Source organism: Tenrec ecaudatus, chromosome 1 (assembly GCF_050624435.1).
Source record: "Tenrec ecaudatus isolate mTenEca1 chromosome 1, mTenEca1.hap1, whole genome shotgun sequence".
NCBI lineage: Eukaryota > Metazoa > Chordata > Mammalia > Afrosoricida > Tenrecidae > Tenrec > Tenrec ecaudatus.
In genome coordinates, this window is record NC_134530.1 from 34,291,600 (window position 1) to 34,313,729 (window position 22,130).

Genomic DNA, 22,130 nt, shown 5'->3' on the forward strand with positions numbered 1-22,130 from the left:
ATTTCTCTTTCTCTTTTTCTTTCTACTGGTATAAAGTTTATGGTCATAAAGGTCATTGGATTGCACCCTTTTCTAGATGCATATCATGTCAGGAATATTTTTTAATGTTTTCCACTATTTTAAACTTTGCATTTATTTCTTTTGAAGTATCATTGCCAGGCTTTTTCACTTGAAATAAAATGTTTTTGGTAAATAATAAGTTTACCTTTTAAACTCTCCTTCTCTGCCTATCTGCTTGATTCCTGAAATAGAGACCGCTCCCATTATTTTTGATAGAGGGGAGACTAGTTGTATGAACAAAAATTAATGGCATGTTTGTGTTGAAAGCCCGATTGTTTGCATATCTTGCAGTTTTCTGCCAGATCCAGCTGTGTTGCTTGTATTTTATAGTACTGGATCTGAGAGCAGCTGAGGATGATGCACTTCTGGTTGCTGTGATGGACAAAAGAGAATTCATTTGACTTGACTCTCATTTTGCAATAGTAATTGCTCCCTGTACCCTGTCATTGTTTTGTTTATGTTAGGAAGATACTGACATTGGTATATGGAGAAATTATCTTGGACTCAATGCATATTCTTTTAAAATTTTTTATTTTATTGTGTGACCTTTTAAAAGATCATTTTATTGGGGGCTTGTACAGCTCTTATCACAACCCAAACATCCATCCATTGTGTTAAGCATATTTGTACATATGTTGCCATCATCATTTTCAAAACATTTTCTTTCTCTTTGAGAAATAGTATCAGCTTGGTATCAGCTAATTTCTCCCCTCCCCCACTCTTCCTCCCTCATGAACCCTGCATAATTTATAAATTTTAATTTTATTTCGCATCTTCCACCAACCACTCTCTCCTTTTACCCATTTTTCTGTTGTCTTAAATATAGATCCTTGGGATCGGTTTCCCCATTCTTCCCCCACCTTACCCTTACCCTTCTGGTATCACTACTCTCATTATTGGTCCTGAGAGGTTTATCTGTCCTGGTTTCCCCATATTTCTATCTCTTACCTGTACCAGTATATATGCTCTGGCCTGGCTGGATTTCTAAGGTAGAATTGGGGTCATGATAGTGGAGGGGAGGAAGCATTAAAGAACTAGAGTAAAGTTGTATGTTTCATCGGTGCTATACTGCACCCTGACTGGCTTGTCTCTTCCTTGTGACCCTTCTGTGAGGGAATGTCCAATTGTTTACAGATGGACTTTGGGTCTTCACTCCATGCCCCTCCCACCCCCCGCCCCTCATTCACATTGATATGATATTTTTTTCTGGGTCTTTGATGCCAGATACCTGATCCCATCAATACCTCATGATCACACAAGCTGGTGTGCTTCTGCCAAGTGGACTTTGTTGCTTTTCAGATCAATGGTCGCCTGTTTATCTTCAAGTCTTTAAGAGCCCAGACGCTATAACTTTTGATAGCTGGGCACCATCAGCTTTCTTCACCACGTTTGCTTATGCACCCATTTTGTCTTCAGTGATTGTGTCAGAGAAGGTGAACATCACAGAATGCTGAGTTATTACAACAAAGTGTTCTTGGTTAAGGGAGTACTTGGTAAGAGGCCCAATATACGTCTGCTACCTTAATAATTAACATATGAATGTATATACATAGATCTATTTTTCTATCATTATATAAATATATTTACATATGCATATGCCTGTATTTAGGTCTCTATAAATATCCTTTATTTTTTTAAAATCATTTTATTGGGGCTCTTACAGCTCTTATAACAGTCCATACATCCATTGTGTCAAGTACATTTGTATATATGTTGCCATCATCCTTTTCAAAACATTTTCTTTCTACTTGGGCTCAATGCATTTTCTAAGCAATTTAGAATAAGCAACATTTTATTTTTCTTTAATTAGTTCTCCTTTCATCTGGCACACAGTCCTTCACCCTGCCTTATTTCAGGTATGGACTGGAACAAAGCAGATTTTATAAAACTGATGAGCAATTTTTCACATTGTGCAAAAAGTAGTAGTTCCAAGACTAAGCTTTTTATTCCGTGTACACTGTAAAGCAGTTCTTGGCATGACATAAATGGTCAGTAAATTGCATTTGCTTTATCATTTTCCTGTCATGTGCTATATCTAATTGTCCTTTTAAGTTGTTAATTATTATTTCTATCAAGTATATATAGGGTAATTGTTTGTCTAAATGTATTTTAAAATGTATCAGAACAGAATGAAGCTTGGAGTTTTGGGAAGCGTTTACTTGCTTGAGAAGACCCAATTATTTGTAGCAAATTGTGGCATGTTAGGGTTCTTCCCAGATGTTGACAACTTGCCTAACGCTTGAGGATTGATCCTCTGGTGTTTCTCCTGATAACCATCTTCATAAAACATATGTATAGAGGGTCATTTGCTAGCTGTCACAGATAACAGAATTTTTAGCTACCTTTATCAGTGTTTCAGAATATTAAATATATATCCATGAACAACTGTAAAGAAATCAGTTCTAAATTAAAGATAACGTATAATGCATTTTATTCTGAAAATGAAAGCAAGTAGAAAATTGAAAAACATGGAAAGCAGAAATACCACTTATAATCCTACCATTCAGAACTACGGTGAATGTTTAAAATAATAGTAATAATATTTAGTGTTTTCAGTATACCATTAATATCTGGTTTATATTCCTTTTTGTGTTCTCACACAGAGTAAACTGATACATAATTAAGTCATTTATAATTTTATAATTTTAACCTTTTAATCTAATATTTGCAGTGTAATTGTTCTTGTACATGATTCTTAGTGAATAGATGAAATTAATTTAGGCATATAATTACTTTATGGGGTCCTCCCCCATTTTATGAATACTCTGGTAAACATCCTTGAAGAGATATACTTATACATAAAATCTAATCATTTCCTGAGCAAAAAGTCTTAGAATATGGATTACTTGATAAAAAAAAAGCATCTATGATTTCAAACAATTTTTCATAGATGCTTAAAGGGGAAAAATAAAGGGAAAATAGATACGTAACATAACTTTTAATGTTTTTTTAAATTTAGTTATCGATTGTAGTTTTCAGAACAGACATGGGGCAACAGGAGGGTCTCTAAATGCTTTAGTTCCATGGTGCTCTAGATACACCACCTCTAGTGGCTCTCAAAATGCCGAAGAGGGGTTGCATAGAGTTAGATCGTTAGAAAAGGTAATGAGAACAGTCTTAAATAGTGTTTTATTCCTTTTTAGTTTTATGACAAATCAATATAAAGATGGATTTAATGGACTTTGATTTAAGATGTTGTGTGTAGTTCATTTTTAGCACAAACTGTCATCATTATTAATAAAAAATTGATCCAGTTTAAGTCTTATTTTTACCTGAAAACACGTTGAGGTTAACTCTGTTTTTAGAATGTTGTATTACTCCTTATGTTGTCTTTTTCCATAGAAATAACTGAGTTACAAATGAGAGCTTTATTTCAATAATGAATTTATCATCTCATCCTAAGTGTTTGTCGTCTTAATGCATCTAACTTTTTTATACCTACATGTGCTTCTCCCTCCCTGTAGCGGTTACCCTGAGATAGGACCTGATCTGTCTTATTTTGCTAACCTAATATACCTGCTGCCAGTTGATTCAACTCACCGTGGCCTGTAGGAGGCAGTAGAACTACCATACTGGGTTTCTAAGGCTCCAATCATTAAGAGCAGACTGCCACAACTTTCTCCTTCTGAGGATGCTGCTGGGTTTGAACTGCCTACTGAATCAGAGGCTGTAGAGTAAGATCCCAAAACAGGTATACAGAAAAATTTACTTCTTCCCTTCGTTTGACCAACCCTAAACCAAAACTTGCTGCCATTGAGTCGATTCCCACTCATACTATGTAAGCACAAAGCTTGTAAATTAAAAATACTAGAATATCCACTGTTAGGTTAATAAAATTCATTAATCTATTGATACTTAATCATTCTTTAAGAATATAATTTTAATCGCTATATAATGTTCTATTGTATTATGAGTCATACATTAGCTAATCACCCATTGTCAGACAACTTGAGCATTGAAACTACTGCTGTGGACTTCCGAGAAGAATGTAAGCAACAGAAGACAATTTAAGCAGCTGTCTATTTGACATCTCAACCTTTCAATGGATGCTTCAAGCTCACCCTGGCCCAAACTGAATTCTTGATCTATCCCGCACCAGCTCTGCTCTCCAGTACTCCCCTCAGCTCACTTAGTAGCAGCTCTATCTTGGTAATTGCTCAGTACAAAAGCTGTAGCATCATCCTTGAGTTCTCTTGCTCATCCTACAGCTCATGGATCAAAGTCTCTGGCTCTGCCTCAAAATAGACCCCGCACTTAACTACTTTTTTTACCACCACCTACAGTAACCACCTAACTAGTCTCCCTGCTCTGCTCTTGTCTCTCAGCCTTCTATTCTCAGTAAGGCAGCGAGTGCCACCCTTTTAGAATACAAGTCAGATTATGTCCTGCTTTTCCTTACAACCTTGAAATGGGTCCATTTCACTTGGAGTAGAAGCTGAAGTCGCATAAAAACGCACCCTCTCTCACTGTCAAGCCATTGCAGCCTTTTGTTCTTTTCACTGAGTAGTCTGTTGAGTATATTTTCCCCATCTGTTAAGTGTTCTTTCTGAACTAAATTTTGGTGACTTTATATGTAAGAACTACTTTATTTTAAAATTGAAATTTAAAAATTGAAATAAAATTTATATAATAAAATTAACCATTTAAAATGTATAATTCAGATACATTTAACATATACAGTGTTGTACAGCTGCCACCTCTGTCTAGTTTTGAACCTTTAAAAAATACATCCTCTTAAAGAGTACTGAGTAATCACTGTTTACTGAATAGTCAGTCACTCATCATGCCCTCATTCCATTCCCTGACAACCACTAACCTGCTTTTTTCTATGGATTGACCTATACTAGACATTTCATATTAAAAGAATCACACAGCTTCTTGTGTCTGATCCTTGGTGACGTAGTTGGTTATGCATTGGGCTGCTAACTTTGAGGTCAATCATTTGAACCCACCCTCCTCTTCTTGGGAGAAAGATGAGACTATCTGTTCCCATAAAGATTTACAGCCTTGGAAGCCCTACGGAACAATTCTACTCTGCTCTTTTGGGTCTCTGTGAGTCAGAATCTACTTGATGGCAGTGAGTTGTAATGTTTTCATCGTTTATCATCCCTTCTCTTGAAAAAAGAAAGGAACACATTCATGGGGTTTTAATGGGTTATTAGCCCTGATTTCATTTGTTGAAATGGGCTGCATAACTATATAGAATATCCTTTTTAAAAACCCACACACCCACGAGTGAATGCTCTCACAGTGTTAAAAAAAATAAAAAACCCTCCAGATTCCTTACCCCTCAGATGTAAGTAATTCTCTGAGGAAAAGTAAAATTGAAGTGAACTTCAGTGTCTTTTGTGACATTTCAAACGTATGAAAAATATGTATTTTCATCATTTATCTAAATTTTATCATAAGCCTTTATCACATAAAAAAACCCATACTACTTGATTGTAAATTGGATGAGGGTTTATGGAACATACCATGAGTTTTGCATTCAGTAATTTGTATGCATTTTGTTTCATTTCATTAACTGTAATTCCTTCAATGTACTATCGCTCTCCAGTATTCCCACATCTCCCGTGTGCTTTCTGTTGCCATGCCTCCTTCTTTCTTGACCCTCTGAACTTTGTCTTTGGGTAAATGCTGCCTGTTGGTCTCAACTAGTGAATTGTCCCAAGGTATATGTAACTCCCTTTTAGATTGTCCATTGTTTGGCTGAAAATTGAGCCATGGCATGAGCTCCATTCTAGACCTGGCTAAAGGCCTTCGTTTGGGAGTTCCACTGGTCTTTATCCAGCTCGTAAGCCTGGTCTGTTTTATGATGTTAAGTTTTGTTCCACATTTTGCTCTTGTGCTGTGTAGGACTTTCTCATAGGGTACCTTTCAGAGCAGCTGGTAGTGCTAGCCAGGCATCATGTAGTTTTAGTTTCAGGGTCTCTGGAGACTGATATTTGTGTGGTCCAACACAGTTGGGCTAATTGTTTCCATGCCTCTTCAATTTCCACCACTTTTCATTCCTGTGGCCAGGAAAAGACCAATAGTTGCACCTTAGATGGCTGTCCATCAGCTTTTAAGACCCCAGTTGCTACTCATCAAATTAGGAGGAACATTCCTCTGTGTGAACTCTGTTACACTGGTTGACTTTGGTGCCCCTACCTGCCCCAGGGTATGGTCCTGAGCCTCCATGCCCAGCAGCTTACTCTCTCAAGATGTTTGATTATTGCGATAGTTTATTGCCTGGCCGATAAACACAAGTAGGATTGATTGAAGGGCAGAGGGATAAATGGCTGGGTGAGCCTCACCTTGCTTGTTCTGTGCCTCAGTTTAAAGGGGTACACTACCTGTGGGATGCCTAGCCTGTGGACTGTGTCACTGCAAGTTGAGGTCTCTTTAATCCCACACGATTGGAATGTTCATCTCTGGAGCTGGGGACCGACAGTTGGTGACTTGCCTTGCTGTTTGATGCCTGGATATATAGCCCAGCTCTCTCTACAGAAAGGGACTGGCAACTGGCGGCTCTCAAAACTTGAAAGACTGCTAGTGTCTCACTGCTTTATAATTTAACTGTTAATTTCTTGTATTATCTATCTGTATATAATTTAATGGTTCATTTCTTGTATTATATATCTATCTTTATAAATATATTGATATATAATTACTAGCAATCTGGCTTGTCTCTCTAGAGAACCCTGTCCAACACATTTTGGTACCAGGAGTGCTTCTAGAGAAATAAACCATAAATATGGGTTTCTTAAATTGGCTTTCCAACCTGTTTAGTCTTGACGTGGATACGTCTGCTACCCTTACTAATCCATGGTGTGAAATAGCAAAGATAATACCTAAAGTAGCATCACCGGTAGATGACGTGCTGGATAAAGGAGATGCTCTATATTTAGTAGGCTTCCCATCTATTTCATTCCTAGGGACACCGTGGCTAAGTAGCCAATTCCATAATTCCACACGAGACAGGTTACTTTGATTATTATTGAAAACTTGTTGTCTATTATAACCACGCCAACCCTGTCTCTATTATGTCTAAGAATTTTTCATAACATTGTCCTCCTGTTCCACATGTTCTACCCCATTCATAGATATGTTTGCAGCAAAGATATCATGTACAAACATCTCTATCAAACTTCCTTTTGTTGATGGGTGTACTCCTAGTCTCCTTTCACGCCTGTTCAGTTTGCATGTCTGTCCATGCATCTGCTAGTAGATCAGCATTGTGTGTGTAACAGTATTCATCTCTGTTGCTTTTAACTCTTGCACTTCTCTGTGTCTTAGCCTGCCTACATAACTTTTTCCCTGCCTCCATAATTTCTGCCACCTCTCTCTTATTGTATATTATCTTCCCGTTCATCCTCAGTAACATCCACCTACCAAGGGAGAACCCTATATGGATCACTGTAAGTTGGGAAGGACTTGATGGAGTGGTTTGTGGGGGACTCTATAGCCAGTGTCATTTTTTTATGTCTGAAAATTATTCCATTTTATGTATATTCCACAATTTATTTATTTATTCATTCATCCACTGATGGACATTTGGGTTACTCTTTATTTGGCTATGGATAATAATGCTGCTATAAACATACATTTGCAAGTTTCCATGTGGACACATGCTTTCATTTCTGTTGAGTGTATCCCTAGAAGTAGAATTGCTATGTCATATGGCAATTCCCCAATGGCACAATTGTCTTAAGCATTTGGTTACTAACAGAAGGTTTGGGGTTTGAACTCATGAATGGCTATCAGGAGAAAAAAAAAGGGTAATCTGCTCCCATAAAGATTACAGTTTAGGAAACCTCATGTGCACTAGCAGAATTGACCAAGTGGCACACAGCAACAACATGACAGTTCTACATTTACCTGTTGAGGGGATTCCAAACTTGTCCACAGTGGCTTCTCTAATTAAGTCTCAAACAGACAAAGACAGATACATCATCTGGATGACTGAGGCCATTAGCATGAGGTCATAATGGCACCCAAGGATTAACAATCAGGATGCTACTTTAAATAAGGCATGAAACAAAGGAAACCTTCACAAATATATGATTGGTGGCAGATCAGTATATTACAGTTACAGGTGGAACTACAGAATTGGGAATGGAACCATGATTGGGATACTTAGATTCCCAGCTAGAAGTGTTTGCAAAATTAATTCAGGGCTTTCTTCCAACCAAGGAAATTAGGGCATGACCGATAAGGGATGACTCATGACTGTGTGACCCCTTGTACTGTCCCTAGTACAGGGCACACCTTCCTAAGCCTCTAAGAGAGACTGCCTGTCCCTGGACTAGTTGAAAATAGGTAGAGGTAATCTGCCTTCCAGTGCACTCTACGTGAGGGAAGATTATCTATAACCTGGATTAAGGATTAGAAAGAATTCAATGGAGGCTTCATCTATGGGGACTCCCTAAATAGATTGGGGGCTGTCACTGTTATCTGAAAACTAGGGTGTCCTACTTGAAGTTTAGTTTCATAGTTCATTAGATGGTGGCGTTACTGATGCTTTCTTAGTCTTACTCTCCCAAGGGTATTATGCGGGGCAAATAAAATCATGGATGGTAAAGGGGAATCTAAAACCCGAGAGCTCTGCTCTGTGTAGGATAGTGTCTTACAGTATTTCTCAAGTTACTTTTTGTGGTTGGCTCTGGTACTTAATAATTATTTTCAACAGAATCTAAGTTTAAAGGCAGAAATAAGTGAACCAATTACTACTTTAGTTGGAGGGAGCCTTGGTGTTGTGTATTTGGAACCATTTTTATTACAGTATATAATTTGAACTCCTTTAATTAGCTAAATAGATGGTTTTCACGTCTAGATTCCAGAGCAGCGAAGAGAGATGACTAGATAAAAATCTTCCTGTGGAAAATCTGGTTCTCTTTCTCTACTGCTTTACATTTTATTGCCTTAGTGGTTTTTTTTTTTTGGTTTTTTTGAGGTTGCCTTGATTAGAAACTGAACTGCGTTTCATACTACCTTTTTAGGTGCATCTGTTCATTTCTCATCAGGGAAAGCAACCCTGTCCAGTGTAATTTTGTTTTTTATTGCCTTCTTTGCCATTGTCAAGGACTGTGTTGGAATTCACTGTTAAAAAGGCCATGTCAGAATAGAGTGCTGATTAGTTTCAGTAGTTGTGTACGAGGAGCTTGCAGAGTCTGGAGTCCGGTTAGTGAGGCGGAAAGGGACTCCGGTCTGGCAGTAAGACTAGTAGGCATTCATAAGTTTACTGTTTTGTAGTGAATCAAACAATACAAAGATTTAATCCATACAGAAATTATAGTGGGCCCCAAACTGTTAGGTGCATTGTTTAGGGGTGAATGCTCTGTATAAACCAATAGTAGGAATAAGAAATATGAAATCAAGTTGTTGGGTGAGAGAGTCTATAGGAAAAAAGTTTTGTTTTTTTAATTCATCAAGCATAGGCCTGGCAGCCACCATGGTTTTTGGTCTTGTCTTGCATAGAGATAAATAATCAAAGCCCTGTGGTGACTGTTAGGAAAGCACTGAGGAGGAGGACCAGCTGAACCATCGAGGGTTAGGGTGGGGACAGATGGGAGAGCCCTTTGGTTTGAACACGGCAAAAAATGCTATGGCCGGAATTAGCAGAAGCAGCATAAATGAGGAAATGATTTAACTACACGTACTGTTTCCCCGTGACATTGCCCTGGCCTGACACCACAACGTTCCTTTTGTGATTGTGACTAAACTTAGGGAGACAAAATGGATGAAGGGAAGAGGAAAATGACCTTTAGTTTTGCTTTTTTCTAGTTATTATGTTTTAGGTTGAAGTTTACATAGCAAATTGGGTTTCCATTTAACAATATATGTTCCATGACATTGGTTATAATTTGCACAGTGTATCAGTGTTCTTATTATTTCCATCTGTTTTTTCTTCTCCCTTTTCTGTATTCATTGATCTCATTTCCATTCCTTGCATGTCATCTTTGCTTTTCAGTAATTTGCCATTGCTTGTGTAAGATAGCGCATCACCTTGGGTATTAAAAGTCAATCTACAATTTGGCCAAAAGATTCCAGTCCAAGTCCAAAGGGTATCTTAGGGTCTAGTCTCCATTGGTCCAGTAGATGTAGCCCTTTTTTAGGACTTTGAATGTTCTACATTTAGGACTTTGAATGTTCTACATTTTTCTCCCATTTTATCCAAGGCCTTCTATTGTGTCCCTGGTCAGAATGCCGGTAGTGGAAGCCTTTACTTTTTAAATTGCCTTTTAGTGGTGGCAGAGAGGAAGCCATGATTAATTATTAACAACATAAACAATAGTAAACATGTATGAGCACTTAGTATGTGCCAGGCACAATTAGGTACTCGCAGGTTTTAATTCATTCAATCAATATCATGATACTATAGGACACTCTTCTCCATTTTATAGATAATGGGGACTGAGGCAATGAATTATATGGGTCACGTATCTAGGAATTGGGAGAATCAGAAAATGAACTAGAGTTGTCTTGACTCAAGAACCCTCTCTCTGGCATACTGTAGTAGATGTAATGCCTCTCAAAATATGTATTATCTTTCTGTTCTGTGCAGTGAGGCAAAACATCTGTGCCTAATTTGCATTTTACCTATTAGATTAAATTTAATTCAGGCATCTTTGTATGCTTAAATGGAATGAGATTTAGACCTTCCAGATCATCGTATTTCAGAATTACTCAGACCTTGTTTCGGAAGAACAGAATTAATCATTGAGAGCTTGTTTAATATTTATTATAAAGTAGCATATTTAAAAAATCAGACTGGTCACTGGAAGAACTGGTTTGTAGTTTTGTTCTTACTGTGAACTTTTTTAATATAGTGAATAATAGAGCATGTAGTGAATATATATAGTATGCTTATTCCTCTTTTATAAAATTTGAAGTTTATTTTTGGACTTTATGATCTTAGGACTTTTGTTCAAATCTGCTGTCTAGCAATATGCATGCTTTGTACCAACTTGCAGAAATCTATGACTGTGAGAAGGGGAGAGGATTACCCATATTCTTACTTCTAGATATAAATGTACAGACTTCTTTATACGCCATTTTTCTTAATTTTAGATATAGGGAACACTGGAAAAAAACAGCTTGTGCTGAAGATGTTACTAGATTTTTAACAAACCCAAAACAGTCTTTGTTAGAAAAGTTAATATAAAGTTACAGTGTAATCACTGTGATATGTTAATTATAGTTGCAACCAAAATCTCTAGTAATTTGCCACCAACTGTATAATTGCAACATAGTGGCTTTGTGATATTAGATAAACACATTTATTCTGGAGAGTAAGAATGCTTTTAAGTACAAATCTTGTTTTGACTGCCTTATTTTCCAGAGCTTAATAATTAAAACATTATTTCTGCTACATAGAAAGAACACAAGAAAAAGAAGAGGGTTAAAATTGAGACACTTAACAGACTTTGTAAGTTCTTTTTACCTTGTAGGTGCTCCAAGGGGGACAGTAGTCAGTTGTGGATCATCACAGAACCTTTGAAACATTTTGTGGTAGATATTTTGAAGGCATAGCTATTTATGTTGCTCTGGCTCTTCCTGAAGCCGGGACATCACGGATGCTCTCTGACTCTTCTCCAGTTTCTCCCGAGACAATTACTGTTACTTATAGCCTGAGGAATAAAAGGCTTGACTTGATCTCAGAAGGGGAAGGTATTCAAGTTGCCTGGAGAGCATAAATGCTGTTCAGCTGCACGTTGGACTTCTGAAAAGATAGTCAGTCCTTAGAGTCTGTCAGCAAACCACATCTGACTTGAACAAAGAGACTGGATGGAAGTCAAAGGGGAAAGCTTTACATTGGTTGATCTAACAGCAGCCTTGATGGTGTAGTAGTTAGGAGGTAGATCACTAACCAAAAGGGTCATCAGTTCAAAACCATTAGCCACTCTGATGGAGAAAGATAAGGCTTCCACTCTCGCAAGGACTTCTACTCTCACAATTCTACCCTGTCTTACAGTCACCCTGAGGTAGAATCAGCTTGATGGCAGTGAGTTTGGGTTTTGGTGGTTGAACAAGCAAGGACCAAGCTGTGAGTAGGGTCGCCAAGGCAAGCCCTTAAAACATGTGGCTTTATCAAGGAATAAAAAATCATATAATTGTAAATGTGGGTGAGTGCAGAGTGGAGACTCGAAAGCTCATTTGTAGCCAACCGGACACCCTCATACTGAAGGGTCGTGGGGAGGAGCTGAGCCAGTCAAAGTGCAGGGTAGCAACGATGAAACATATAACTTTCCTCTGGTTCCTAAATGCTTCCTCCCCCCACCCCCCACTATCATGATCCCAATTCTACTTTACAAATCTGGCTGGACCAGAGAATGTACATAGGTACAGATAGCAACTGGAAACACAGGGAATCCAGGACAGATGACTCCTTCAGGACCAGTGGTGAGAGTGGCAATGCCAGGAGGGTGGAGAGAATGTAGGGTAGAGGGGAGGAGCTGATTGGAAGAATCTACGTATAGCCTCCTCCCTGGGGGATGGACAGCAGAGAAGAAGGGGTGGGGAAGACGTTAGTATAACATAAGACAAAATAATAATAATTTATGAATGATGAAGGGTTTGTGAGGTAGTGGGGAGGGAGGGGGAAAATGAGCAGCAGATATTAAGGGCTCAAATGGAGGGCGGATGTTTTGGGAATGATGGCAATAAATGTACGTATGTTCTAGACACAATGGATGTATGTATGGATAGTGATAAGAATTGTACAAAACCCCGATAAATGATAAAAAATTTTAAAAATTAAAGTGTTCATATAGTCCTGGAAAAATGTGGCTTTGCAGTTTCATATGTGTACACTATGAAGTAAATGGAGGGGGTTATGAATATGCTGTAACAAATTTCTGAGGAATGGTCATGAATATGCTTTAGGGAAGGGGTTATGATTCTTGGTCAGGAAATGGCTGGCTGGACCCCAAACTTTAGCAGAAGTTGGTCTGGTGATGTTTTCTGGTGACTACGTTCCTTGACCCAAGTTCTTTTGTCCCAGGGTTAACTATAGGCTGTGATTGTCCATTCTGTACGTGTTTGACAGGCAGGTCTGGTTATAACCAATACTTGCTTGGTGTGGTAGGATGCTTTTCTGGGAGGAAAGGGCTCAACAGAAACAGATAATCAGGAAGGAAATAACAGGCTAACTATGGGCTGTACATGAGGCATATATATTTCATCATCCTGTAACACCCTCTCTTACATCCAGAGGATAAGCTTATTGGGCAGTGGAATTCATAGTGATATATAGTGCTAAGTAGCTTGGAGAATGATCAAAATTCTGGGTCTGCACTCAGAGAGGAAATCAGCCTTGACACCAGGAGAGATTTGCATATACATGCAGGGAACTGAGGCCCAGGGGTGAGGATGAGCAAAGAAAGTGACTGTGGAACTAGGAGGCAAAGGGCAAAGAGATTTAAATACAGGCATGTACATATGAAAATATATTTATATGTGACACTGGGGAACTAGATCTATGTACATATATTTATAGGTATGGTATTTAGGTAGCATATGGAGATTGGGCCTCTACTCAAGCCCTCAATGCAAGAACACTTTGTTCTATTAACCTGGCATTCCATGATGCTCACTTGCTCAACATGATTGCTGAAGACAAAGCAGATGCATAAGCAAATGTGGTGAAGAAAGCTGATGGTGCCTGGCTATCAAAAGATATAGCATCTGGGGTCTTAAAGGCTTGGAGATAAACAAGTGTCCATCTAGCTGAGAAGCAACAAAGCCCACTTGGAAGAAGCACACCCACCTCTGTGATCACGAGGTGTTGATTGGATCAGGTATCAGCCATCAAAGACCCAGAACAAAATATCGTATTATTGTGAATGAGCGGGAGTACAGAGTAGAGAACCAAAGCCCATCTGTAGGCAACTGGACATCCTCTTAAAGAAGGGTCACAAGGAAGAGACAAGACAGTCAGGGTGCAGTATAGCACTGATGAAACATACAACTTTCCTCTAGTTCTTGAATGCCCCCCCTCCCACTCTCATGACCCCAATTCTACCTTACAAATCTGGCTACACCAGAGCATGTACACTGGTACAGATAAGAGCTGGAAACACAGGGAATCCAGGACAGATAAACCCCTCAGGACCAATATTGAGAGTAGCGATACCAGGAGGGTAAGGGGAAGGTGGGGGATAAAGGGGGAACCAATGACAATGATCTATCTATAACATCCTCCCTGGGTGATGGACAACAGAAAAAATGGGTGAAGGGAGACCATCAGTCAGTCAGTGTAAGACATGAAATAATAATAATTTATAACTTATGAAGAGTTCATGAAGGAGGGAGGGGAAAATGAGAAGGCGATACCAAGGGCTCAAATAGAAAAAAATGCTTTGAAAATAATGGTGGCAATGTATGTACAAATGTGCTTGACACAATGGATGAATGAATGGATTGTGTTAAGAGTTGTACAAGCCCCGATAAAATGATTTAAAAAAAAACAGTTACTAGGAAAGTCGGGAGATAAGCTGAGCAAAGGCTCTCAGAGGGTTAGATACAACCATTATAACAGAAGTTGCTACAAAAAAGAAGCTTGAATTTCTCTTGAAACATTTTACTCTCTTGACTTTCAGGCCTCATGCCAATTTGATTGCCTTCTTCCTCTCAGGCCACTCTCAGTTCTTCCTCAGCACCTCATGCTAAAAGTACACCAGGGCTTTGTCTACAGAACTCGCCATCTTCTGTAGAGAAGACCGAGGAAACGCAGGTGATTTCATTCTCTCTCTAGGCTTTCAGTGTCATTGGGATGATGATGACCACTCTCTTGAACACTAATCTCATACTCTTCAATTTCACATGTCCTAAATAGAATGCATGTTCTCCCCACTGACACTGGCTCTTCTTAGCCTTACCAGCCCTTTAATAGCTCAGACTCTTTTTCTCATAGACCCTATGCAGTCCATCAGTAACTTTTATTGTCTCTGCCTTCAGGTATGACTCGAATCCAATTACTTTTTTCCATGTCTACTTTTATACTGAAATTGCCTCTTTGTTCTCAACTTCCATTCTTGGCCCCATTCAGTAGCCAGAGACATATTTTCAATACATAAATCAGATCATGCCACCCCCTATGCTTCAAATCTTTCATTGGATTCCTGTTACTTTTAAGGTCAAATTTAAAATCTTCATCTTGAACACCGGCCTCACAGAATCTGGTCTCTGGTTACCTATCTGATTCCACGTCTCATCGTTGTATACTCTGTTCTAGCTATACTAGTCTTGTTTCTTAAACTGAGATTCTGCTTAAATAGCGCCTCCTTAGAGGTGGCATCCTGCCCGTTCTCATCTACAGTAGTCACCCTCACCATCTTCACCTTTGATCGCCAAGCCCTGCTTTCTTTCTCTTGGGGATAATCTCTTCTCTCGCTCCGGATCAGTCAAATATAAGTTCCACGTTGGCTGCTGCTGCTATTCTGTGCTGCAGGATTGATTCCTGCTCAGTGATTGTAGGGACAGAATAGAACTTCCCTATAGCATTTCTAAGGCTGTCATCTCTCCAGAAGCAGACTGCTACATCTTTTTTGGGAGGGCTCAGGCTGCTGACTTTGAGTTGTCAGCCAAATGCTTAACCATGGTACCACCGGGGCTCATTTCCATGCAGGTTATTGGATGTCGTTGAATCAGTTCCAACTCATAATGACCCCTCTGTACAACAGAAAGAACACTGCCAATGCCATCCTCACATCTGTGCTTATGTTTGAGCCCATTGAGCAGCCACTGTCAATTAGTCTTATTGAAGGTCTTCCTCTTTTTCCCTGTCCTACTTTACCAAACATGATGTCCTTCTCTAGCGACTGGTCTCTCCTGATAACATGTCCAAAGTACGTGAGATGAAGGCTCACCGTCCTTGCCTCTAAGGACCATTTTTGCTGTAATTCTTCTAAGACAGACTTGTTTGTCTTTTTGACAGTCCATGGTACTTTCAATATTCTTTTTTTTAATTGATCATTTTACTGGGAGCTCTTACAGATATTTTGATACAACATTCTTCACCAGCACCATAATTCAAATGCATCCATTCTTCTCTGGTTTTCTCTGGTTTTCTTACACAATGTACAACTTTCACATGCACATCAGGCAACCGAAAATACCATGGCTCAGGTGAGGCACACCTTAGCCTTCCAAGTAACCTCTTTGCTTCTCAACACTTTAAAGAGGGATTGTGCAGCAGATTTACTCCAGTGCAATGCATAGTTTTATCTTTTGGCTGAGGCTTCCTTGAGCATTCATTGTGGATTCACACAAGATGAAATCCCTGAGAGTAGGGGCTTGTTCTCACAGGTAGCCTCAGGCCTCAGGCATGATCCCAGAACTGGTCACCATTGTTAACCTTGTGTTAAAGGAGTAGAACTGTGCTTTGAAGGGTTTTCAGTGGCTGTGCTCTTTGGGAAGTAGATGGTCATGTGCCTCTGGGAGGTAGTTATGAGATTCTACAATGAATCAACTAATATTTATTGAGTCCCAGCTCTGTGCTAGACATTGAGGTAGGTTCTGCACACCTTCTCTTCCTAATTGAATGTGCAAGGGGTTCAAAAGGTTTGGGATGGAAAAGATTAATCAACTTTCAGCGAACATTTTTGAAGCTCCCTTGGATGTCTCAGAGAAACAACATCAGCATATTTTTGTCTTCCAGTGTTCATCACATGGTTGTTGTGCCTTTTGGGGATGTGTTGTGGATGAGGTCAGAAATCTGTTTCACACCTATACAAGAATCCTCAAGTAAGGCTAGCTTGTTATATTTAGGGCATGGGAGGAAATTTAGAAGCAACCAATTCTTTTTTTTTAAACAAATTTTAATTAGTAAGATAGTTTTGTCTGTCATGAGATTCTATATTTTCTATAAAACACAAGCTGTAAAAATCAGTTTTATAGACCTAGGGAAGAAGGGGAACTTCTAATACCTCTTCAGTCTTCTGCTTCCTTTTTAAAATATTCTTACCCTGCCTGGTGGCACATCAAGGTTCTGTCTACACTTTTAAAAATCTATCATCTTTCCTTCTATCTCCTGTTTACTACCTACTACTACTGTTTTGTAAAAGTTACGTTTTTATTCCCTAGCTTGGGATTTAGAGTCTCCATCCCTCTGGAGATAAGTGTTTCTTGTGTCATCCTAAGTTGACTCCTGGGGAAGAAAAGACTCAGGAAACAAAAGCAGTATCCAGGGAGCTGCATCTCCTGAAGTAAGAAGTACTTGCTTCCCAAGTCAGTAGGTGGATGATACAGAAAGAGAGGAGTCATGATTTCTAGCCTCACCAAAATGACAATCCATGAGGAAAGCTAAGACTGATATAGTCAGTTATGCTTCAGATATTTCTCAAGTAGCCCTTATGTGCTCAGACACTGTTCTGGGAGCTGGGCACACAGCAGTGAATGAAACAGAGGCTACTGATCAGTCTCATGGAGCTTACATCCCAGGGACCCAGATGATGAATCAGGTCTCAAGGGCACAATGAAGAAAAATAAATCAGGCTAAGAAGATGGAGAATGATTGTGGCTGCTGGCTTTAAGTCAGGGCCTTCTGGCAAGGTGACTCTTAGGGAGTGGGCCAAGAGTACTCAGCTTGCTGGAGAAGAGCATTCCTGAAAGAGAAGCATCTTGGAAGGCCCTGGAAGACCATGTGTATTTATTAAGGCCAGTGGGCTGCTGTAGAGGAGTGAGGGTGGTGACTCACTGGGGATGAGGTCAGAGAGGGAGTAGGGATGGGAGCCTCAGGAGATTTTATGCAACATGTGATGGGAAGAAGCCGTTGGAAGGTTTTAACAGAGGTTTGGCATGGTGAACATGATCTGCCTTACACTTTAGAAAGATCACTCCCCGTCATCAAGCAGAGAGTAGAAGGAGCAGGGGGAGGAAGTGGGAGGGAGAGGGGTCTTGAAACAGGTAGCCAGTTAACTAGGAGGTATTGCAGTAATCTAGGTATGAGAGATAGTAGCTTGAACTAATGTAGTAATGAAGTCTACAATGCTTAAAATAGAGTAATCTTATGACTTCAGACATCTAAAAGATGCCTACAGTGTATTTCTTGTAAGGAAAAATAGTGGGTTTTATGACACAAAACTAGCATACTGATGACACATGACTTGGGTACATACTACATTTGTGGCAGCTTTTATGTTGGTAAATTATGGTTTATATGTTGAAAATACTCATAGGGTACTATAATTTTATACTTATTCTCATGCTTCCTGAGAAACAAATTGGAAGTCATATATGCTGTATTTTAGCTCCGTTGACTTTGACATAAGAATCGTTGCGTTATAAATAATATTACCCAGTTTTTCTTTTTTTTTTTTGCGCCGCTTCCACCCCAGTTTTTCAGTAACAATTCTTTCTGATTCTTTCTGTGGAAACTGAGAAAAGCTACATTTTCTCTATATATTGTAAATGCATGCTGAGGTAGTTACGTAATCTGTTTTCAATTTGAGACTTAAGAGTGAAGGCGTGTCAATCAGGTTGCATCTTGATGTCCTCATTTGTAGTCGCTAAGGAGATAAATAGCTCGTGGGAGACTGAACACTCGCTCACTCCCTGCGAGACATTCCTTCTGACAAGATACATGGAACTACGCTAGAGCGCTGTAGCTGGAGGAGCCACGTGGAGATCCCTGTCAGTGTTGAGATGTTTCCACCACCACTGGATCCACAAGACTTTCCATCCACTGGCCTGTGATCTTCCTGCGTTCAGTGTCATTGCATGTGTTGTGTGAATCTGAAGAGGAATTTATAGACTGGTATTGGACATATGAACTAATATCAGACTTACGAACTTGATCTGGACTGGGCTGGGATGTTTTCTTAATGTAAAATTACTCTTTGATATAAAGTTCTGTCTTACACATATATGAGTGTCTGTGAATCTGTTTCTGTAGTCTACCTGAACTAACACCTATTCCTTGTTTTGTTTTTCTTTTTGTGCTCCTTAAAATGGTATAGAGTTTAATCAAATTAAACTTTATGACATGATATCTGGAAGACAGTCTTCTGAGTACCCATTTGGTAGAGGGCAGTATAGAGGGTTTGTTAGACATGGTCCATGGACAAAGTAAGTTATAATGTGGTAGAAGCAACAAAGTTTCTATGGCATAATTACAGTACTTTGACTCTTGCCAAGAAATAAAGCTTTTACATTCAGCTTTGACTTACTCTAGCAATTATTGAACTTTTTCTTGATTTGGTTTAAAGACCATAGGATGCCTATTTTTAAAAACAGTAACATTTATGTAATGCGTTACTCATTTCATTCACGTACTGGTTCAATTTTAGGGAGACTACAAACCAAACACCAACCTCATTGCCATTGAGTCTCTTCTGACTGATACGAGTCCTAGAGCACCTGATAGGGTGCCCAAGGCTGTGATCATTATGGAACCGCACTGTCACGTCTGTACCAGCGGTGCTCTCAGTTATAGCCAAGAGCATGTCCAAGCCTAAATATAGTATTTACTCACTGTTCTTCATTTGTTTTGATAGCAACATGTAGATAGTGCCAAGGAGATTTTGATTGTAAATCCTGTACTGTTTGTTTGGCATGTAGAGGACTTCTTTCCTACCACAATTTCCCCCACCCCTTTGAAAACTTGTCTAAAGAATCCTGTTTCCTAGTTGAATGCAAGGATGTGAGTTAGATCATAGCCATTAATTCAAAATAAAATTATTTTGGCACATTTGAAAACATTAAATATCCATAAAAGTCCATGAGCTTTATTTAGAGGGTCTGATGAGCACAAATGCTGTCATTAATAATTTATCTTTATAAGAATCTTTTTTCATTTGCAGAGTTCAGGGGTTTTAAAGTTTTATTGTGAAGGATTTCATATGTTCTAGTTAGTTCATGTACATAAAAAGAATAAAATTAAACAACCCTATAACTTCCACCTAACCTGAATTTTGCATTGTTTTATAACCTGGATGCATTTGTAGTGTGTTGCATATTGCACTGCTTATTGTCAGCAGTTTGAAACCACTAGCAGCTGCAAGGGAGACAGATGAGGCTTTTTAATCCCATAAAGATTAAAATCTCAGAAACCCACAGGGTCAGTTCACTCTGTCCAACAGGGTCTCTATGTGCCAGAATTGACTCATTGCAATTTTTTAATACACATATATGCATATTTTTCATTTGGAAATTAAAAACAAAAGTTACCAAGTATCACATTTTGTTTCTTGAATCTATAATTGATATTCATGGAAGTAGCAGTCAAGAAATCAAAAATGTATTGCATTAGACAAATCTGCTACACAAGACTTCTTTGGAATATTAAAGAGTACAGATGTCACTTTGAAGACTAAGGTGTACCTTACCCAAGCCATGGTATTTTAAATCACCTTATTTACATGTGAAATTGGGACAGTGAATGTGGAACACTAGAACTGATGCATTTGAATGATGGTGTTGATGATGAATATTAAGCATAAGATAGACTGCCAGAAGAACAAACAAATCTGTCATGGAGGAAGTGCAGCTACAATACAAGGAGAGGACTGTGAGACTTCATCTCGTGTACTTTAGGCATCTTATCCAGAGAGCTCAGACATGGAAAAGGGCATTGTTCTTGGTAAAACTGAGAGTCATCCGAGAAGAAAACCTTCGGCAAAATAGATGGACAGAGTGGCTGCAGACATGATAGAATTGTGTGGATGAAGCAGGATCCGCCCGTGTGGTGTTTTGTTCTGCTGTACATCGGTTACCATGAGTTGGTGCTCACTCCATAGTACCTAGCAACAAAAACAACAGAGGCATTAATTTTTTTTAAAAAAAAGCTTGGTTTCAAAACTGGGAGTTTGGAAAACTTAAATTTCAGAAGCTTCAAAGATTTAAGGAGAACAGAGAAAGGATTTCATATGAATTGAGGAACTTACTAGTGTAGATTTTATTTCTTTTTCTTTCCTGGGGAAGAGAAAATAAAGGGATAAGATCTGAGAACTGACCCTTAATTTTTTCTTGGCAGAATTGGTGCCACCAGTGAGTATCTGAAAGGATGAATGAAACATGGTTTCAAGGATTTGTGACTTTTCTAGAGGTTCAAAAATATTTATTTTCATCATATTTTTTATTACTGACGACTGTGTTCTTGTTCCTATTTGATGAATTCGCTAAAATCGTGAAAGTAGCTTACGAAACATGACACCGATTTTCATTTTCTTGATTGTGTGTGTGTGTGTGTGTGTACTATAATCTTCATAGTTTAAAATGTAAAGAGAGTCTTAAATGGTAGAGTTTTAAATGCCTGATATAATTTTATTTATAAAAAGTATTTTGCTGTGTTTTGCATTGGGAATTGCTGCTTGTTGAAAATAAGCATTTAAATAATGGGTGTCTTGACCAAGAGTCTGGACTATGGAGTCAAATCTTTAAATTCATCTCTTGGCTCTGCTACAAACTCTGAGCTTTCAGTAAGTTACTCATCTCTAAAACAGGGATAATAAAATATCTGCCTTATTGCTAGTTGGAAATATTACAGGAGTTAATACACAGTAAGCGCTTATAGGTCAGAGTCATTGCTTCCTGTAAACTGGATGTTGTTTAAATCTTGTAGGTAGTTCTTTTTGTTTAGAAGAGCATTTTGTTGTGTATATTACCATTTGTGTGTGGAAAGATGATCTTTCTAGAACCATGTCTCTTTGTCACATGATTATGTGCAATGTGAGCCTTATTAATACCCTGTCAGCATTTGAGGTCGGAACATGAATGTGTGGCAGTGCCCAGCAAGAGGGCTAAGCACAGTAGCAACTGTTGCTATTTGTGTCCTGAGCAGCAGCTGCCCCGGCAGATTTATTTTTTAATCCTTATCTCACTGATAGCCTGGGATGTGGCCCTGCTTTGGAGATGTGGAGTGGTGAAGATTTCATGACTACATGGTTTAAAGGATGCAGGTCCTGTGAAATATGAAGAGTTAGTGCTTTGTGTGTTTGAGAAAGGAAGAGAGGCTAAGCCTTACCATTCTAGCTTAATCCCTGCAGTATCGTGTGACTGGGTTAGTTACTCAATAAATCACTTTTAATCTGGGCTGTGAGATTACTAGCTTTTCAGGTAAAATATAATTTCCCTTCCTTGCTTATAAC

General features: G+C 38.8%; 1 protein-coding gene across 4 annotated transcripts in view; it reads left to right on the forward strand.

Annotated features, from left to right (window-relative positions):
* The window catches only part of KIF1B (kinesin family member 1B), a 165,470-nt gene that overhangs the window by 26,115 nt on the left and 117,225 nt on the right, over nucleotides 1-22,130 (forward strand). The window lies entirely within an intron of this gene.